The sequence below is a fragment of the Puma concolor genome, chromosome A1 (assembly GCF_028749965.1).
Source record: "Puma concolor isolate L17-30 chromosome A1, mPumCon1.1.hap2, whole genome shotgun sequence".
Taxonomy (NCBI): domain Eukaryota; kingdom Metazoa; phylum Chordata; class Mammalia; order Carnivora; family Felidae; genus Puma; species Puma concolor.
In genome coordinates, this window is record NC_141667.1 from 220,651,779 (window position 1) to 220,669,665 (window position 17,887).

Here is a 17,887-nt window from a genome sequence, read left to right on the forward strand (position 1 = left end):
GCCAGTGAGATATTGGAGCTGTTAGGTGGGCGAGTAGAAGGGTTTCAAGTTCAGAGAAGAGGTCCTGCCTGGACAGATAAATCTGGGAGTCATCAGTGTGGAGACGGGATTGAGAGCAGTGAAACAACCGAATGAGAAGACACAGAAAGCAGATGAGGTTCAAGGAGTGATCCTGGGTCCCTTAGATATCTAAAGGTCAGGGAGATGAGCAGGAGCCAGCAAAGGAGGCTGAGAAACAGGAGCATGAAGGCAGCAGGAGCCCCTAGGGAGCCTGAGGTCCTGAAAGTGTTCCAAGGAGGAGGGGTGAGCAACTTCCTTAGATACTGCAGATGGGGCAAAGAAGACAGATGACCACGGATCCAAGACAGTAGCTAACCATCCCTAGGATACAGACCCAAACCAACAAGCATATACAGCTGACTCCCTAGGCTGCTTTATCTTAAAGTGATTCACAGACAGTATGATAAGGTATTTCCTGTGGGTTTTACATGTAACAGCATGGTCCCCTCCAACTTGGCCCAGAGTGAGGAGCATCCAGCCTGGTCTCTCCATTCTTCAGGGTCACGGTCAGGCCATCCTAGGCATTAGAAAACCAGGGCGTTCCCTCAGGAGTCAGAGAAATGGCCTTCAGTCCCGGGAACTGGCAGTCCTGGGGGCAAAGGGGAGGTAGGGCAGCTTCGGGGCAGGAGGACAGGTGAGGTGCAACAGCTGCCTTAGGGTGGGGGTGTGGCCGTACCTGTCTGGGCCCCTTGCTACACCATCTGGAATCTGCCTGCACTTAGTATCTGCTCCACCCCACCTTCCCAACCCCCTTCAGCTTAGCGCTGGCAGCCTTCCTACCTGGGAGTCTTCCTCCTCACATATTCATTTGATCCCATTTTCCCTAACCCTTGACTACCTCTGCCTCTCCACGAGGGAACAAATGGACAACAGTTTAAAGGACATTCGTCATAAATGAAAACAATTAGTACCTTGATACAGGTAAAAATTGAGACAAATCTCTGCTTCAGCGGAACACATTTAATTCCCCACTTGGACAGCTTGCCCCATTTCCCTGGGCATAAATGCCTATAGGCTCCAAAACCAAGGAGGTGGGGGCCCTGCCCCTTAGCCTAATGAAGGTGCATATAAAATGCTAGAAGAGGGGCACCTGGGTGTCTCGGTTGAGCATCCCACTCTTGATTTCAGCTTAGGCCATGGTCTCACGGTTGGTGGGACTGAGCCCTGAGTTGGGCTTGACGCTGATCATGGAGCCAGCTTAGGATTGTCTCTCGCCCTCTGCCCCTCTCCCGCTCGCACATGTGCATGTGTGCGTGCACGTGCTCTCTCTCTAAAATAATAAAATAAAATAAAATGCTAGGAGAGCATATTCTTTCACCAGAGCTGTCTTCTTGAGCGTCTCATAATCAAACAATTGTTTGATTAGATGTCTTCAGTTAAGCATTTTTGTCCTAAGTTATTTTTTAAAAATTTTTTTCTTCAACATTTATTTATTATTGAGAGACAGGCACAGAACATGAGCAGGGGAGGGGTAGAGAGAGGGAGACACAGAATCCGAAGCAGGCTCCAGGCTCTGAGCTGTCAGCACAGAGCCCGACGGGGGGCTCGAACTCACAAACTGCGAGATCACAACCTGAGCTGAAGTTGGTCGCTCAACGAACTGAGCCACCCAGGCGCCCCTGTCCTAAGGTCTCAGGCGTAAATCTATCCTAAGATTATATAAGACAGTGGGATATATTATCTGAAGTCATGGTTTGACACAAGGCCCAGACCTCAACCCCAAATAGTCCATCCACAAAATGCAACACTCTCCAGCCACAAAAACCTTTGGAAAGATCCACCTGAACATGCATAGACTCATCTCCTAGATACTTAGATGAAAAACAGAGTATTTATTATGTTACCATATGCATAAAAGAAGAAAAAGAGATCTTGAATATGCATAGGACATTTCTGAATCTGTAGCAGATTCGTATCAAGATAAAAGGGAGACAGGGGCGCCTGGGTGGCTTGGTTTGTTAAGCGTCCAACTTCGGCTCAGGTCACGATCTCACGGTCCGTGAGTTCGAGCCCCGCGTCGGGCTCTGTGCTGACAGCTCAGAGCCTGGAGCCTGTTTCAGATTCTGTGTCTCCCTCTCTCTCTGCCCCTCCCCTGTTCATGCTCTGTCTCTCTCTGTCTCAAAAATAAATAAACGTTAAAAAAAAAAATTTTAAAAAAAAAGGGAGACATATTTCACTATATACCTTTTAGTCGGTTGCGCTTTTCAGAATGTACCTAAATCATCTATTCAAAAAAAATTAACTAAGAAAAACTAAAGAAAGTACTTAGAAATCAATACTATCCAACTGCTTGGTCATGGCTTTCCAAAGAGGACTTGTAGTTAAGAATTGAAGAAGGGAGTGCTTTTAGAGGAATACATTTGTCTCCCAGGAAAGGCTTTGAAGCTGGACAGGGCTGGGGAAGAGGGGAGTGGAAAAGTTGTCGCCCAGAGACAATTGTACTTAAAAGAACTTCTGAAGTACTTACGTTTCCTGACACTTAGAAGATTCCACCCTAGCTGTGACACCATTACAAGATGTGAGAATGTGCTTGTTTAGAAAGCCCAGGGCAGTTTCCTTCTGGCTGTGGAGGCTGTCCCAGGAGTCTCCTCTGTGGTCTTGAACAGTTGTGTCCGCTCTGTGCACCTGTTCAACGGTGGCTGTAGGTCTTTTCCTGGTAGGGGTGGGGAGAAGACTCAAAAGTTCAGGGCCCAGGCACAAGTGAGGAGAGTTTGGGAGGCACTGGATCCTGGGATCCGTGACGCCTCATCTCCAGTATCTGCTATCTTGGTGGGGAGTGGGACACAGAGACGGGTTTGGTGTATTCTCCAGGGAACATCCTAGCTGACCCACAGTATCAGGTCAGCCTGAATTTGGGATTTAGTTCTAATACAAATCTCATTTGGGAAGAAATCTCCCCTCTAGTTCTTCCTTTTCTGGTTGTTCATTCTAAAATTGCTTTAACCATATAAAGACCAGGCTTGCCATTGGCTTCCAACGGAGAGATTTGAATGGAAAAAGAGGTAAAGTAAAAAGGAGGGAAAGGTATTCAATGGTTAAAGCCACTGATTGCGTGTGACCTGCCTTTGACTTCGTCCCTCCTTAGATTTGCTTCCCCGATCAGCAGCATTTCTGGAGATGGCGTTTCAGTGTGGGAAAGACCCACGTTAGCACCCCAGCTCCCATATTAGTGGAACTGCCTTGGGAATTCAAACACTCTGAAGCAGCGTCCTCCTTGGAAAAACAGGAGACGCTAATGGCGACTTCAGTGTTACCGTTAGGATCAGATGAGAGCCTTTGTGCAATTCAATAAGCATTTTTTGAACACCTGTCCTGTGACAGGAAAAGGGATAATCCTGTCCTTGTGCCAAAGGACCTCAGTAACGATCTGAGAGGTCAGTGCTGAGCTGTGGGATAGCAAGGGGATGAGAAGAGGGGGTTAATTTGCAGAGAATCAAAAAAGCTTCTCTCGAGCAGTTAAAGCAGATCTTCTCCATTCCCGTACCTCTCCACGACGTGCCCTATTTTATCCCCTTCACAGAGCTTGCTAGTGCTTTCTTTGTACTCTCCCGGCAATCTCCTTCCACGAGAAGGGAATCTCCTAGGGTCAGGGCTCTGTCTCCTTCGCTTCCAGATCTCCAGACTTGCAGTTTCTCTCTTCCTTTTCTCTGTTACCCTTTCTTTTGTTCTTTTTGTTTATTTGTTTTTGTTACACCCATGATTGGATTTTAAGCTTATGATAACCTCACAAAATGTTTAAAGGATTTTTAAGATTTTTTTTTTTTTTGGTCTTAATGAGCTAAAATAGTCTACATAACATAGAGATTATCCACTTATTGAAGCAATGCTACTCAAAATGTGATCTGCAGGCATGACAATGTAAATCAACTTTGTCATTAAGTATACATTGTTTACTTCAGCTGACTTTGTTTCTTCTTTTTTTTTTTTTTTTGCCAAAATGACATTATTTATCAAGACATTGCGACAGTTCTAGAAGAGATCATGAGGGTGGTGGTACCAGGAATGGACATATGGTTGTTCTCTATTATGATATTTACAATATTTTAAAATCGAAAATATTCTGGGGTGCCTGGGTGGCTCAGTCAGTAAAATGTCGGACTCTTGGTTTCCACTCAGGTCATGATCTCCTGGTTCATGAATTCAAGCCCAGAGTCGGGCTCTGTGCTGACAGTGTGGAGCCTGCTTGAAATTCTCTCTCTCCCTCGCTCTCTGCCCCTCCCCGGCTCATGCTTGTTTTTTTTTCCCTCTCTCTCTCAAAATAATGAAATAAACTTACATTGAAGACAGTCAAATTATTAATTAACATGGAACTGATTAAAAAATTATAGTACATCCATCCAATGGAATATAATTCAGTTATTATACGTGATGTAGATCAATTTTGATATGGAAAATTATTCACATTTTTTAAGTGAAAAAAAGCGGACTACAAAATAGCTTGTATAGTATTTAATTTGGGGGATCCTAACTCTGCCTCATATCCACATTTGTACATTTACACAAGAAAATTTTCTGAAAGTATATATCCTAGAGTGCTTGATTCTGGATGTCTAAATTCACAGTGTTAAAAAATATATATCCTTCCCACCAACCTATAACAGTAATACACAACCAACTGCTATATATATCTATCTCATCGGCTTAGGATAAAATAGGACCACAACATATTTAATACTCAAATATTCATTTGAAAATATGTATCCCAATACATGAAAAGTTCATGTTCCTCCAAAGATTCTCTTCTCTGGTATTTCCTAGGACCCTCAGGTTGACTTACTAAATCCAAAGGGGTCAGTTCAGGACAGCAGTAATAAAATCAGCTGAGTTTTTTTTTTTTTTTCTTTTTTTAAAGCAAGACTTTCTGAAGGAAGCAATATGTTCATTTATGTTCTAGGGTAAGCCCCTTATCCCTTGGCAGACTGGTAATCAACAGCCCCCTAACTGGCTACTGTAAGTAGCATTAAAGGGGAGATAGAACACAGTCACAGAGCCACCTGAGCCTGTTTTTTCAAAGGTTATTTTAAATTACTCTTCTAATCTCTTCTATGGGTATTGATCTGTTTAGATTTTCTTCCTTTTCTTGGATCAGTTTTGGTAAATTATAGTTTATTAGGAAGGCTTCAATTTCGTCTGTATTTTTAAATGTATTGCTAGAGTGCTGCATATATTTTCCTACGGTTCTCCAGACCTGTTCATATCTGTTTTCTTTTGAGTTTCTTTATTTACTTTGAGAGAGATGAGGGGAGAAGCAGAGAGAGACAGAATGCCAAGCAGGCTCCGCACCGTCAGCACCGAGCCCAAGGTAGGGCTTAAACTCATAAACCAAACCGTGAGATCATTACCTGAGCTGAAACAAAGAGTCCACCGCTGAACTGACTGAGCCATCCAGGCGCCTCCCTGTTCACATCTCTTTTGGTTCCTAACGAGCAGATGGAGGCAGAGGTGGTAAAAGCGATTGAGAAAAAGGGGTCATAAAGATTAGACTTGAACCAGGAGAGGTGAGTATGATGCCAGGTACCTCAGATGCAAAGATATGCAAGCTCTTGGGGCTTTCAGATTTTCTCTTGTAATTATTCTGAATTAATGTCATTACTTGTTACTATTTGAAGAAATAAATATTACTACTCTGCTTATGGAGTAGTCTAGGTAGAGGCTGATCAAAGGGTTTTTCACATGTTCTTATTTGTCTTGTTAAAAGAAATTTTTTTAATTCAAAAAAACATTTAAGAAATGACACGAATAAGGAAATGCCTTTTGCATTCAGAGGCTGACCTTAAGATATATAGTGTAACACCAGCACTTATATATTACCAACTAATATCCATAATTTTCAGTTTCATTTTGGACTTAGAGACCAATTCATCAATTAGTTAATCAAGACATTACAATTATAGTTGACCCTTGAACAATGTGGGGGTTAGGGGCACTGACCCCCCAGCTCAGTCGAAAATCCACATGTAAGTTTTGACTCCCCAAACACTTAATTACTAGTAGACTACTGTTGACTTGAAGTCTTACCGATAACATAGTCAATTAACACATATTTTGTATGTTATACACATTATAGACTGTATTCTTACAATAAACTAAGCTAGAGAAAAGAATATGTTTTTAAGAAAATCATAAGGAAGAGGCACCTGGGTGGCTCAGTCGGTTAAGTGTCCGACTTCGGCTCAGGTCATGATCTCACTGTTTGTGAGTTTGAGCCCCATGTCGGGCTCTGTGCTGACAGCTCGGAGCCTGGAGCCTGCTTCGGATTCTGTGTCTCCCTCCCTTCTGCCCCTCCCCCACTTGTGGTCTGTCTCTCTCTGTCTCTCAAAAATGAATAAATGTAAAAAAAAAAAGAAAGAAAGAAAATCTTAAGGAAGAGAAAATACATTTCTAGTACTGTACAGTAATCCATATATAAATGGACCTGCACAGTTGAAACCTCTGTTGTTCACGGGTCAACTCTACTCATTAGATAAAGTTGGTCTAATTTGTACTTGTAAACATCCTCTCAGTCTTCAAGAGACATTTCACGTCCCACTGTTACCATAAAGCATTTGTTAGCAGCTATAGTCTGAAATCATTTCTCTCCCTCCACTGAACTTCCAGAACAATTATCTTCTCTACACTTCGTCAATTAATTGTATACTGCACTGGGGTATCTCTTCTATTATTCTTGCTTGTTTTGTTTTTCTTCTCAATTAAGTTTTCTTTTTTCTTTTTCTTTTTTCAGAAAGAGAGAGAGAGAAAAAAAAGAAACACGAGCAGGGCAGAGGGAGAGGATGAGAATCTCAAGCAGCCTCCACGCCCAGTGTGGAGCCCCATGCAGGGCTCGACCTCACAAACTGTGAGATCATGACCTGAGTTGCAATCAAGAGTCAGATGCTTAACTGACTGAGCCACCCAGGTGCCCCTCTTCTTAATAAACTTAAAAAAAATAAGCCTTTATTTTTAGGCAAATATAGATTTAAAGAAAAATTGCAAAGATAGTACAGGGTTTGCATATATTCCCCACCTACTTTGCCCTAGAGCTAACGTCTTGCATTAGTATTGTACATTTGTTACATTTAATGAATCAAAATTGATACATTATTAACTAAAGTCTATACCTTATTCAAATTTCCTTAGTTTTTTTACCTAATATCCTTTTTCTATTCCAGGATCCTGTCTAGAATACCACATTACACTTAGTAATCACGTCTTCTGAAGTTCCTCGTGGCTGTGACAGTTTCTTAGACTTTCCTTGATTTTGATGACCTTGACACTTTTGCTCATTAGTTTGGTCAGGTATTTTGTAGAATGGCCTTCTATTAGAATTGGGTATTTTTCTCATAATTAGAGTGGGGTAGTGGGTTTTGGGGAGTAAGATCACAGATACAAAATGTTATTTTCATCGCATCATATCAAATGTACATACTGTCAACATCACTTAAAAAATATTTTATTTTTAAGTAATTTCTATTCCCAACATGGGGCTTGAATCCCCAACCCCAAGATCAGGTGTTGTATGCTCTACTTACTGAGCCAGCCAAGCACCCCTACCAACATCATTTTTGACTACTGACGTTGACCTTGGTCATCTGGCTGAGGTGGTATTTGTCAGGTTTCTCCACAGTAAAGCTATTCCCTCCCACCCATACTTTCTCTATGTACTCTGGAAAAAAGTCACTATGCACAGCCCACAGTTAATTATGTTCCACATTCTTGAGTGGATACCTACATAAATCAGTTGGAATTCTACATAGGAGATTTGTCTATTCTCCCTCATTTATTTACTCAACCACATGTCCTTTTAGTCCTTACCAAATGACATGAAAATAATATCCAAATATTAGCCAAACACTTCTAGCTTTCTGTGGGAAGGTGGGTATCCTCAGTGGTGTCATGGTCCTAATCCCCCAGTATCAGTCTTGGGGTTGGGGACCAAGGACAAAAAGGCTTTACTTGCAGCAAGTTGACTCTAAGACAAATTTCAGCAAAGGGTAGCCCTTGGAAAGGACACTTCAAAGAAAAGTGAGTTTCCGTACTGGAAATTGGAATTCTGAACTGGAAACTAATGATGAGAAAAATTAGGATGGGGATTTGAATCCACATAACCCAATAAGGTAAGCATCCTCCTCCTCCTCTTCATCACCCTTATTTTTAAGTTCATAATCAGGAGAATAAGTCCTTTACCCCAGATTCCCTGAAGCCTCTGCCTCCGAATCCTGTGTTTCTTTGCAATCTGTCCAGACTCAATCCACTACTCGCTGAAGATTTTTTTCTCCTTGGTAGTAGTCAGTAGGACTGAGATATTCACTGCTTCTGCTTTTGGTCTCTTACTGCCTCATCACATCACTTCTTGCTCCCTTCTGTACTGGAGGGAGTTTCCTCATGCCTGGGAATTCTATCTATGAATTCCTTCTCTTTCTTCTTCCTGGGTGTCTGCAGCACCTAGAAAAGTTGTATTGCAATAGAAAATGTTGCTGTTGTCGCTAGGAAAAAAAAATCAAAGAGTAACATTAGATTTCAGGCCCCCAGATTATCTTGTCTTCACCTTTTTACTAGTTGATGGTACCTCCTACTTCTTCCTCAAACTGTTCCTCACTATTCTGGAGCTCTCCATGTCTCATAAGCCATCCTCCATGGGACCATTATTATATGACCTCATCACCAGGATGTAAACTGGAACTCTTAACAATTTGTTCACTCACTAATTATTCCATACGGCTTTCTATGTACAAACAGTTGTGTTAGATAACTTTTAGAAAATGTCAATGTATTATCCTTCCCTGTAGGATTTGCCTAAATAGGAGTCAAAACATTTTAGAAAAAAAATACTGTGAAGGTAGAATAGTAGGCAGCAAACAATAGATAACAAAAGACTCTAGAAGGTATTAACAACCTTCCCTGTTTCCCTGAAATTATACTGATTTCCTACCCTGAGCCACGAAGGAGGGCCCTACATACCGTAGCTTGAAGCATCTATTGTAACCTCCTGTGCAACTGTGCCCAAGGTCAAGAGTTTCTCATTAATATAAAATCAATTCTGTGTTTAGTTTATGGACATTAATATTCAGTATTATGTTCTTGAGTTCACTCAAGTGTAAGAAGTATACTTCTTAAGTGTAAAAAGTAAGAACTTTAGATTCTCATCCTATCTGCCACTGACTAAGTAATTCTGGGTCAGTTACTCAGGCTCTCTGATCCATTAGACTTCTCCGGCCATTCAGTCTCAGTCTCTTTTGCTTCCTAATCTCCTGCCTGTTCCTTTGTGTCAGTCCAGACCAGTTTGTCCTGTATCCCTTCTTTGCCCTGTCCCTGCTCTCTGCCCTGCTGCAGTGAACTGATCCCTGTGGGCTGCATTTCCCAGGCTCCCATATCGGCTGGCTTTGGGCTGCGTTCTGCCAACCAGAGAGTGGAGGTCAGCACCTCCAGCAGCAGAGGCGTCTCCTCTATGGTTACAGCTCCTGCTGGACGGGTCCACTGTGATTCTTCCATCTTCCAGGCCTTACTGGCATCACCTCTGTCCTTAGTCCCTCCTGCCTTGAGGTCATGGCTTCTGACTGGTCTCTCTGCCCCCTGTCGGCTTCTCAGCTTCTTCTATCACACACATAACCATTCCTCTGAATACAGTCCCTCTGTTTAAAATACTAAGTGCTTTCAGGGCACCTGGGTGGCTCAGTTGGTTAAGGGTCCAACTTTGGCTCAGGTCATGATCTCACAGTTTGTGAGTTTGAGCCCTGCATCGGGCTCTGTGCTGATGGCTCAGAGCCTGGAGCCTGCTGCAGATTCTGTGTCTCCCTCTCTCTCTGTTCCTCCCTTCTTGCATTCTGTCTCTTTCTCAAAAATAAATAAAGTTTAAAAAATTGTTTTTAATAAAATAAAGTAAAATAAAATAAAATAAAATAAAATACTCAGTACTTTCTGTTTCCCTGGTTGGACTTTGAAACAGAACTTACTGAGGGCACCTGGGTGGCTCAGTCGGTTAAGCATCAGACTTCAGCTCAGGTCACGATCTTAATGGTTTGTGAGTTCCAGCCATGCATCAGGCTCTGTGCTGACAACATAGAACCTGGAGCCTGCTTCAGATGCTGTGTCTCCCTCTCTCTCTGCCCCTCCTGCCTCATGCCCTCTTTCTCTCTCTGTGTCTTTTTCTCTCTCTCAAAAATAAATAAACATAAAAAAAAAAAAGAAACAGAACTTATTGGTATTTATTTAGGAAATTACCCCAAGGAATGGGACTAGTGTCTGGGTAAAGGCAAGAAGGAAGGAGAACGAATCCAAGGCTGTACTATTAAGCCAGCTGCTGCTCTGGGCACTGGGGAATTAATCCTCTTGGGGATTTTGAGTTGCTTGGGAAAATGGACCTTAGAATTGTCCAGTTGTCCCAATTCTTTAAAGGCTGCCCAAACATAGGCAACTCACGAGGACTTCCAGGTTTTCACACATCTGAATAGCTCAATGGGTTCCCCACAGCCATGCCATATTTTAGGCCACACATTAAGTCTCAATAGACTGTAAAAGATAGATATCATACAAAGTATCTCCTCTGACTACAATGGGATGAAGTTAGAAGTCAATAACAGAAGGAAAATTGGAAAATTCACAAATTTACAGAAATTAAACAACACATTTTTAAATGACCAATAAATCAAAGAAGAGAGTACAAGAAGAATCAGGTAATACTCAGAAATGGATGAAAACTAAAACACAACATGCCAAAATGTATGGCACACAATGAAAGCTGTGATAAGAGGGAAATTTATAGCTATAAATGCTTACTTAGGAAACAAGAAGGATCTAAATCAACAACCTAATTTACAACTTAAGGAAACAGAAAGGCAACAAACTAAACCCAAAACCAGCAGAAAGGGAGAGATAATAAAGATCAGAGCAGAGATAAATGAAATAGAAAAAAGAAAATCAATTAAACCAAAAGTTGGTTCTTTGCAAAGATCAACAAAGTTGATATACCTTTAGCTAAGTGGGCGAATAAAAAAAGACTTGAATTACCAAAATCAGAAATGAAAGTGGGAACATTATTACTCATTCTACAGAAATAAAAAGGGTTATAAGAGAATACTCTGAATAATTGTACACCAACACATTGGATAACTTAGATAAGATGGATAACTTCTTAGGAAAACAAAACCTACTAAGGCTAAATCATGAAGAAAGAAAATCTGAATAGACCTCTAAATGGTAAGAAGATTAAATCAGTAATGAAAAAAATCTGATGAAGAAAGCCCGGGACTTGATGGCTTCGCTGATGAATTTTACCAAACATTTAAAGAAAAACTAACTCAATCCTTCTCAAACTTTTCCAAAAAATTGAAAGGAGGGAAGGAACACTTCCTAGCTCATTCTCTGAAGCCAGCCTTACCCTGATACTAAAGTCAGACAAAGACACAACAAGAAAGAAACTACAGACTAATATCCCTTATGAATATTGATGCAAAAATCCTCAACAAAATATTTGCAAACCAAGTTCAGCAGCTTATTCATGGCCAGAGTGGGATTTATTCCTAGAATGCAAGGATGGTTCAACATAAAAAAATTGGTCAACATAATATACCACATTAAAAGAATTCGGGGGTGAGGGGCGCCTGGATGGCTCAGTCAGTTAAGCATCCAACTTTGGCTCAGGTCATGATCTCACGGTTAATGAGTTTGAGCCCCATGTCAGGCTCTGTGCTGACAGCTCAGAGCCTGGAGCCTGCTTCAGATTCTGTGTCTCCCTCTCTCTCTGCCCCTTCCCCATTCATGTTCTGTCTTTGTCTCTCTCAAAAATAAATAAACATTTAAAAAAATTAAAAAAAAAAAAGAATTAAGGGCAGGAAACCCACATGATTATCTCCAATGATGAAGAAGAAAGCATTTGACAAAATTCAACAACCTTTCATGACAAAACTAGGAATTATTTCAACATAATAAATACTCCAAAACCCAGGAATTATCTCCACATAATAAAATCCATACATGAAAACTCCACAGAAAACATACACAATGGTGAAAGACTGAAAGCTTTTCCTCTAAGATCGGGAAGAAGGCAAGGATGCCTGCTTTCACAACCTCTATTCAATTAAAGTACTGAAAGTTCTAGCCAGAGCAATTAGGGAAGAAAAACTTCTAAGCTGGAAGGGAAGACACAAAATTATCTCTGTTCACAGATTATATGATCTTATATGTAGAAAACCCTAAAGACTTCACCAAAAAGCTTTAGAACTAATAAATGAATTCAGAAAAGTAGCAGGATGCAAACTCAGCATGAAAAAATCATTTGTATTTGCAGAAAGTTGCATTTCTATACATTAACAATGAACAATATCAAATTGAAAGTAAGAAAAAAATTTGATTTACAAGGCATCACAAAGAACAAAAGGCTTAGGAATGAACTTAACCAAGAAGGTGAAAGACTTGTACAGTAAGAACTACAAAACATTGCCAAAAGAAGTGAAAGAAGACATGAATAATGGAGATAGATCCCATGTTCATAGACTGGAAGACTTAATATGGTTAGGATGTCACACTACCCAAAATGATCTGCAGATTCAATGCACCCCCTATCAAAATTTCAACGATGCTTTTTTGCAGATACAGAAACACCCGCCCTAAGGTTCATATGAAATCTTGGGACCCTGCCTGAACAGCCAAAACAACCATGAAAAAGAACAAATGTGGATGCCTCACACTTCCTGATTTCAAAGCTTGCCACAAAGCTTTGAAAACAATGTGGTACTGGCATAAAGACAGATATATAGACCAATGGAATAGAATAGATAGCCCGGAAAGAAACCCTCCCATATATAATAAAATTATTTTTGACAAGGGTGCGAGAGCATTCAACAGGGAAAGGGCAGTCTTCAACACACAGTGCTGGGAAAACTGGATATCCACATGCAAAAAATAAAATTGGCCCCTTACCTAACACCACATACAAACATAACTCAAAATGGATTAAAGACCTAAGTGTAAGACTTCAAACTGTAAAACTTTTAGGAGAAAACATAGGGCAAAAGCTTCATGATAGGATTTGGGGATAATTTCTTGGATATGACACCAAAGGCACAGGGCAACACAAGCAAAATAGACAAATGGGATTTCATGAAAAAAAATTTTAAGTTTATTTATTTATTTTGAGAGGCAGGGGGAGGGACAGAGAGAGAGGGAGAGAGAATCCCTAGTAGGCTCTGTGCTGACAGGCCCAACGTGGGGCTCAATCCCATGAACCGTGAGATCATGACCAGAGCCAAAATCAAGAGCTGGACACTTAACTGACTCAGCCACCCAGGTGCTCTGATTTCATGAAAAATTTTAAATGTCATGCATCAAAAGATAATACCAACAGAGTAAAAAGAGTAAAAAAAAAAAAAAAAACCTCGCAAAATAGTAGAAAATATTTGCCAATCATATATCTGATAAGGGACTGATATACAATATAGAGAACTCCTAAAACTCAACAACAAAAAAATCTGATCAAAATATGGTCAAAAGACATCAATAGATATTTCTCCAGAGAAGATATACAAATGGCCTAGAAGTACATGAAAAGATGTTCAACATCCCTAATCATTAGGGAAACACAAAGCAAAACTACCATATTACCCCTCATACCCCCTAGGTTGGCTATAAACTAGAAAAACATTAAAATAAGTATTGGTGAGGATGTGGAACGCTGTTCACCGTTGGTAAGAACGTAAAATGGCACAGCCACTGTGGAAAATAGTGGGAGGTTCCTCAAAACATTAAAAAGTAGAATTACCTATGATCCAGCAATTCCACTTCTGGGTATACATCCAACAGCACTTAAAACAGGGTCTTTGTATACCCATGTTCATAGCAGTGTTATTCACAATAGCTGAAACATGGAAGCAACCCAAGTGTCATCGATGAATGAATGGATAAACAAAATGTGGGATAGACATACAACGAATGGAAGATTATTCAGCCTTAAAAAGGAAAGAAATTCTGCAATACGGTACAACATGGATGAACCCTGAGGACATTATGCTAGGGGAAATAAACAGAAAAAGGCAAATAAAGGAGTGCCTGGGTGGCTCAGTCTGTTGAGCATCAGACTCTTGATTTCCGCTCAGGTTACGATCTCACGGTTTGTGGGTTCAAGCCAGGTCAGGCTCTGCACGGAGAGCATAGAGACTGCTTCAGATCCTCTGTCTCCCTCTTTCTCTGACCGTTCCCGGCTCGTACGCCCATGCACACTTTCTCTCTTTCTCTCTCAAAAATAAATAAACATTAAAAAAAAAGGAAAAAGATAAATACAGTATGATTCCGCTTATATGAGCTATTTAGAGTCATCAGAACCATAAAGACGGAAAGTAGCATGGTGTTGCCGGGGGCTGGGGAAGTAGGAAAATTGGAAGTTATTGTTTAATGGGTACAGAGTTTACAAGATGTAAATGGTCCTGGAGATGAATGGTGGTGACGCTTGAGCAACACTGTGAATGTACTTAATTAACACCACTGAACGGTACACCTCAAAATTGGTAAGATGGTAAATTTTATGTTATTTGTAATTTTACCACAATTTTAAACATTGGAAAAAAAATGAAAGGAGAGAACAATGGGGGGGTGGATTCAACAATATTATTAACCCTACTGAATCAAAGTATTTGAGAAGGACTGTTTTTAGCCTTTTAAAGATTCCAAATCCAGCCCTGTCCCCAATTCTGAAGAGTGACACTGAGTAACCACCTCCCCTGGAGACCGAGGAGAGGACAAGGCGGGATCTCACAGAGGCATGTGAGTGGTTCAAGCAGAGGGCGCCAGCTGTCAGCAGGGCCCCAGAGGAGCAGAAACAGTGTTTGTTTTTAATTCCAGTTAATGGCCTACATTTAAGTCAGGAGTTTCACAAACAAAACCAAATTTCTGTCTTCTTGGAAAAGCTGGTGGCTCTTTTAACTCTGGTCCTGCAATCTCACGTGACAATGGCCGAAGCTGGTCAGTGATGGCCTGAGCCTTAAACAGGTACATGCTCTTCTCTGAGGCAGACCTTACCTTGTGGACATCTCAACATTCAAGTTCCACTGGCTGTGGCAGGCACTGGTGTTCAAGAGATTAGAGTGTGTCGAAACATCAGGGCAGTCCCAAGAGCAGATCAAAGGACCCAGATACTCAACACACATAGACACACACATACATACATACACACACACACACACACACACACACACCCTTGCATTCAAAATCCTAACCAAGTTCCTATGGTTCCTCTCACTGTGTCTCCTCTTGGCCTTTGCTCAAGCTGTTTTCTTGCCTGAAAGGCTCTCCTTCACCCTCTCCCATTCGCTTGGCCAGTTCCTATGCATCTTTCACAATGCATCTTTCACTCCCTTTAGGGAGTCTTCTGGGCCTCCAGTCACTGGGTCCAATCGCTGGGTTAATGAAGACACACAGGTTCAAATGAATGTAAGAGAGAACCGAAATAACAATAACTTTTTAAAAGGAAGATGTTGGGGAGGCTGGGTGGCCCAGTCAGTTAAGCATCCGACTTTGGCTCAGGTCATGATCTTGTGGTTCATGAGTTTGAGACTCGCGTTGGGCTCTATGCGGACAGCTCAGAGGCTGGAGCCTGCTTCGGGTTCTGAGTCTCCCTCTCTCTGCCTCTCCCCAACTTGCTCACACACACACACACTCTCTCTCTCTCAAAAAAATAAATAAACGTTAAAAAAATTATATATTTATTTTTATTTATTTTTTACTAAAAAAAATTTTTTTTAAGGTTTATTTATTATTGAGAGACACAGAGCATGAGCAGGGGAGGGGCTGCGAGACGGAGAGACACAGAATCTGAAACAGGCTCCAGGCTCTGAGCTGTCAGCACAGAGCCTGACGCGGGGCTCAAACTCACAAACCACGAGATCATGACCTGAGCCGAAGTCAGATGCTTAACCGACTGAGCCACCCAGGCGCCCCTAAAAAAATTTTTTTAAAAAGGCAGATGTTTATTCTTTCATGGGGGTCCTATCTGGTGTTCCCTAGAACCCTGGTTCTTCTCTTTCATTGTCCCACCATCCAGGGCTGACTTACCCAGTAGGGGCAGCAGGCACAGTGCTTAGGGCCTGTTATAATTTTAGGACCCATGAAAATGTTTTAATTACATTAAGAACCAGAGAAAATAAATATAATCATAATGAATATATAAAAATGAATCCAGCCTGGATTATATTTGCCATTATATTAATGTAGTTGTAAAATAGACGTTTTAATACCTTTTTTTAATGCAAGAAGGGGCCCATAAAGCCAAAGATATCTAGGGCTCCCCAAAGTCATAATGTGGACCTGTCACCTCCCTGGGTGTCACTCTGCCTCAGCAGGGTGTTGAAAGGAGAAGAAAAGGAAGGAGGGGATATGACTCTTCTCTTTAAGGGCATAACCTGGAAGTTGCACATATTATTTTTACAACCCACTGCCTAAATCTTAATCCATGGCCACACCCAGCAATAAAGGAGGCTGAAAATGCAGTGTTTATTTTGGGCCTCCTGGTGCCCAGACACAAAGTCTATTGCAATGTGAGAATTGTAATGTGAGGGAAGAGCCCCTATTGGGAGAACCAGCTCCTTTTGCCGCAGTGACCTTTCTAGATGCCTCTCTGGATCCTCATCTATCTCTTACTCACTAGAACACATGCTGTCCTCTTTGCCAGTTTCCCTACCTTGTGGTCATCTCACTCATGTATTGACCTGACCAGGCTCTTTAGGCATGCGAGGTTCCCACCCCTAAGGGTGGGAGACTATAGTTGTCCAAAGGCAGATAAGAAGGTTTGATGAGCTGGGGTGGGGGGACCCTGTTTGTCTTGTTCTATCTCCTGTATTTGGCATAGGGTTCAACACATAGAGGATTGAAAAGGATTTCAACTTCTTTCCCAGCATTTAATTTTGCATCTTGGCTCTCAAGCTCATTTTCCTTCAGTCTCCCAGCACTCATCCAGTCTCTGATGGCTTGGGAACCAACACGCAACATCTCTTGCCCTTTCTCTGCACCATATTCTCTTAGCCTGATTTCTTTTGTTTTCAATGTTTATTTATTTATTTTAGGAGAGAGAGAGAGAATGTCCAAGAGCACAATCGGGGGAGGGGCAGAGAGGGAGGGAGAGAGAGAATCCCAAGCAGGGTCCATGCTCAGAGTGGAGCCACAACAGTGAGATCATGCCCTGAGCCAAAATCAAGAGTGGGACGCTCAACTGAATGAGCCACCCCGGTGCCCCTGGCCTGATTCCTTTGGTCTTGATTCCATTTTTTTTAGGGGACCATTCATGAAGCCTTCCAATATTCAACATTAAAGGTTAAGTTATACCATACTACAAAGGCAATTTTCCACTTGAAACCAAGTGGCAATATTACAATCCTGACTCTTTTCCCCAAACTGTATTCGGGAAAATTTCAACCATATCCCAAAACTTAAAAAGTAAGAAGGGAGAGAGAGAGAATAATGAATCCCCCAACATGTGGACCGTCTATCACCAACAACGACTAACTCGCAGCTGATCGTATTTCATCTACACCTTCGCCATCTTCCTACCCTCAGGTTATTTTTAAGCAAGCGCAAGACGACGTGTGATTTCATCCATAAATATTCCAGTATCTATCTCTGTACCAGTTATCTACCTGCAAGCCGCCCCAAAACATAGTGGCTTACAACAACAAACCGTTTATCTGCTCACGCTTCTGCAGTGAGGCTGGGCTTACCTGGGTGATTCTGCCGACGGTCTCCCCTGTGGTGGTTCATACAACTGAGGGCATCTGGTGGCTTGAGTGGGGTGGGCCGGTCTAGGATCGTCTCACTCACGTGTCTGCGGTCTTGGTGCTGGCTGTCATCTGCGGCTCTCTCTCTGTGTCAT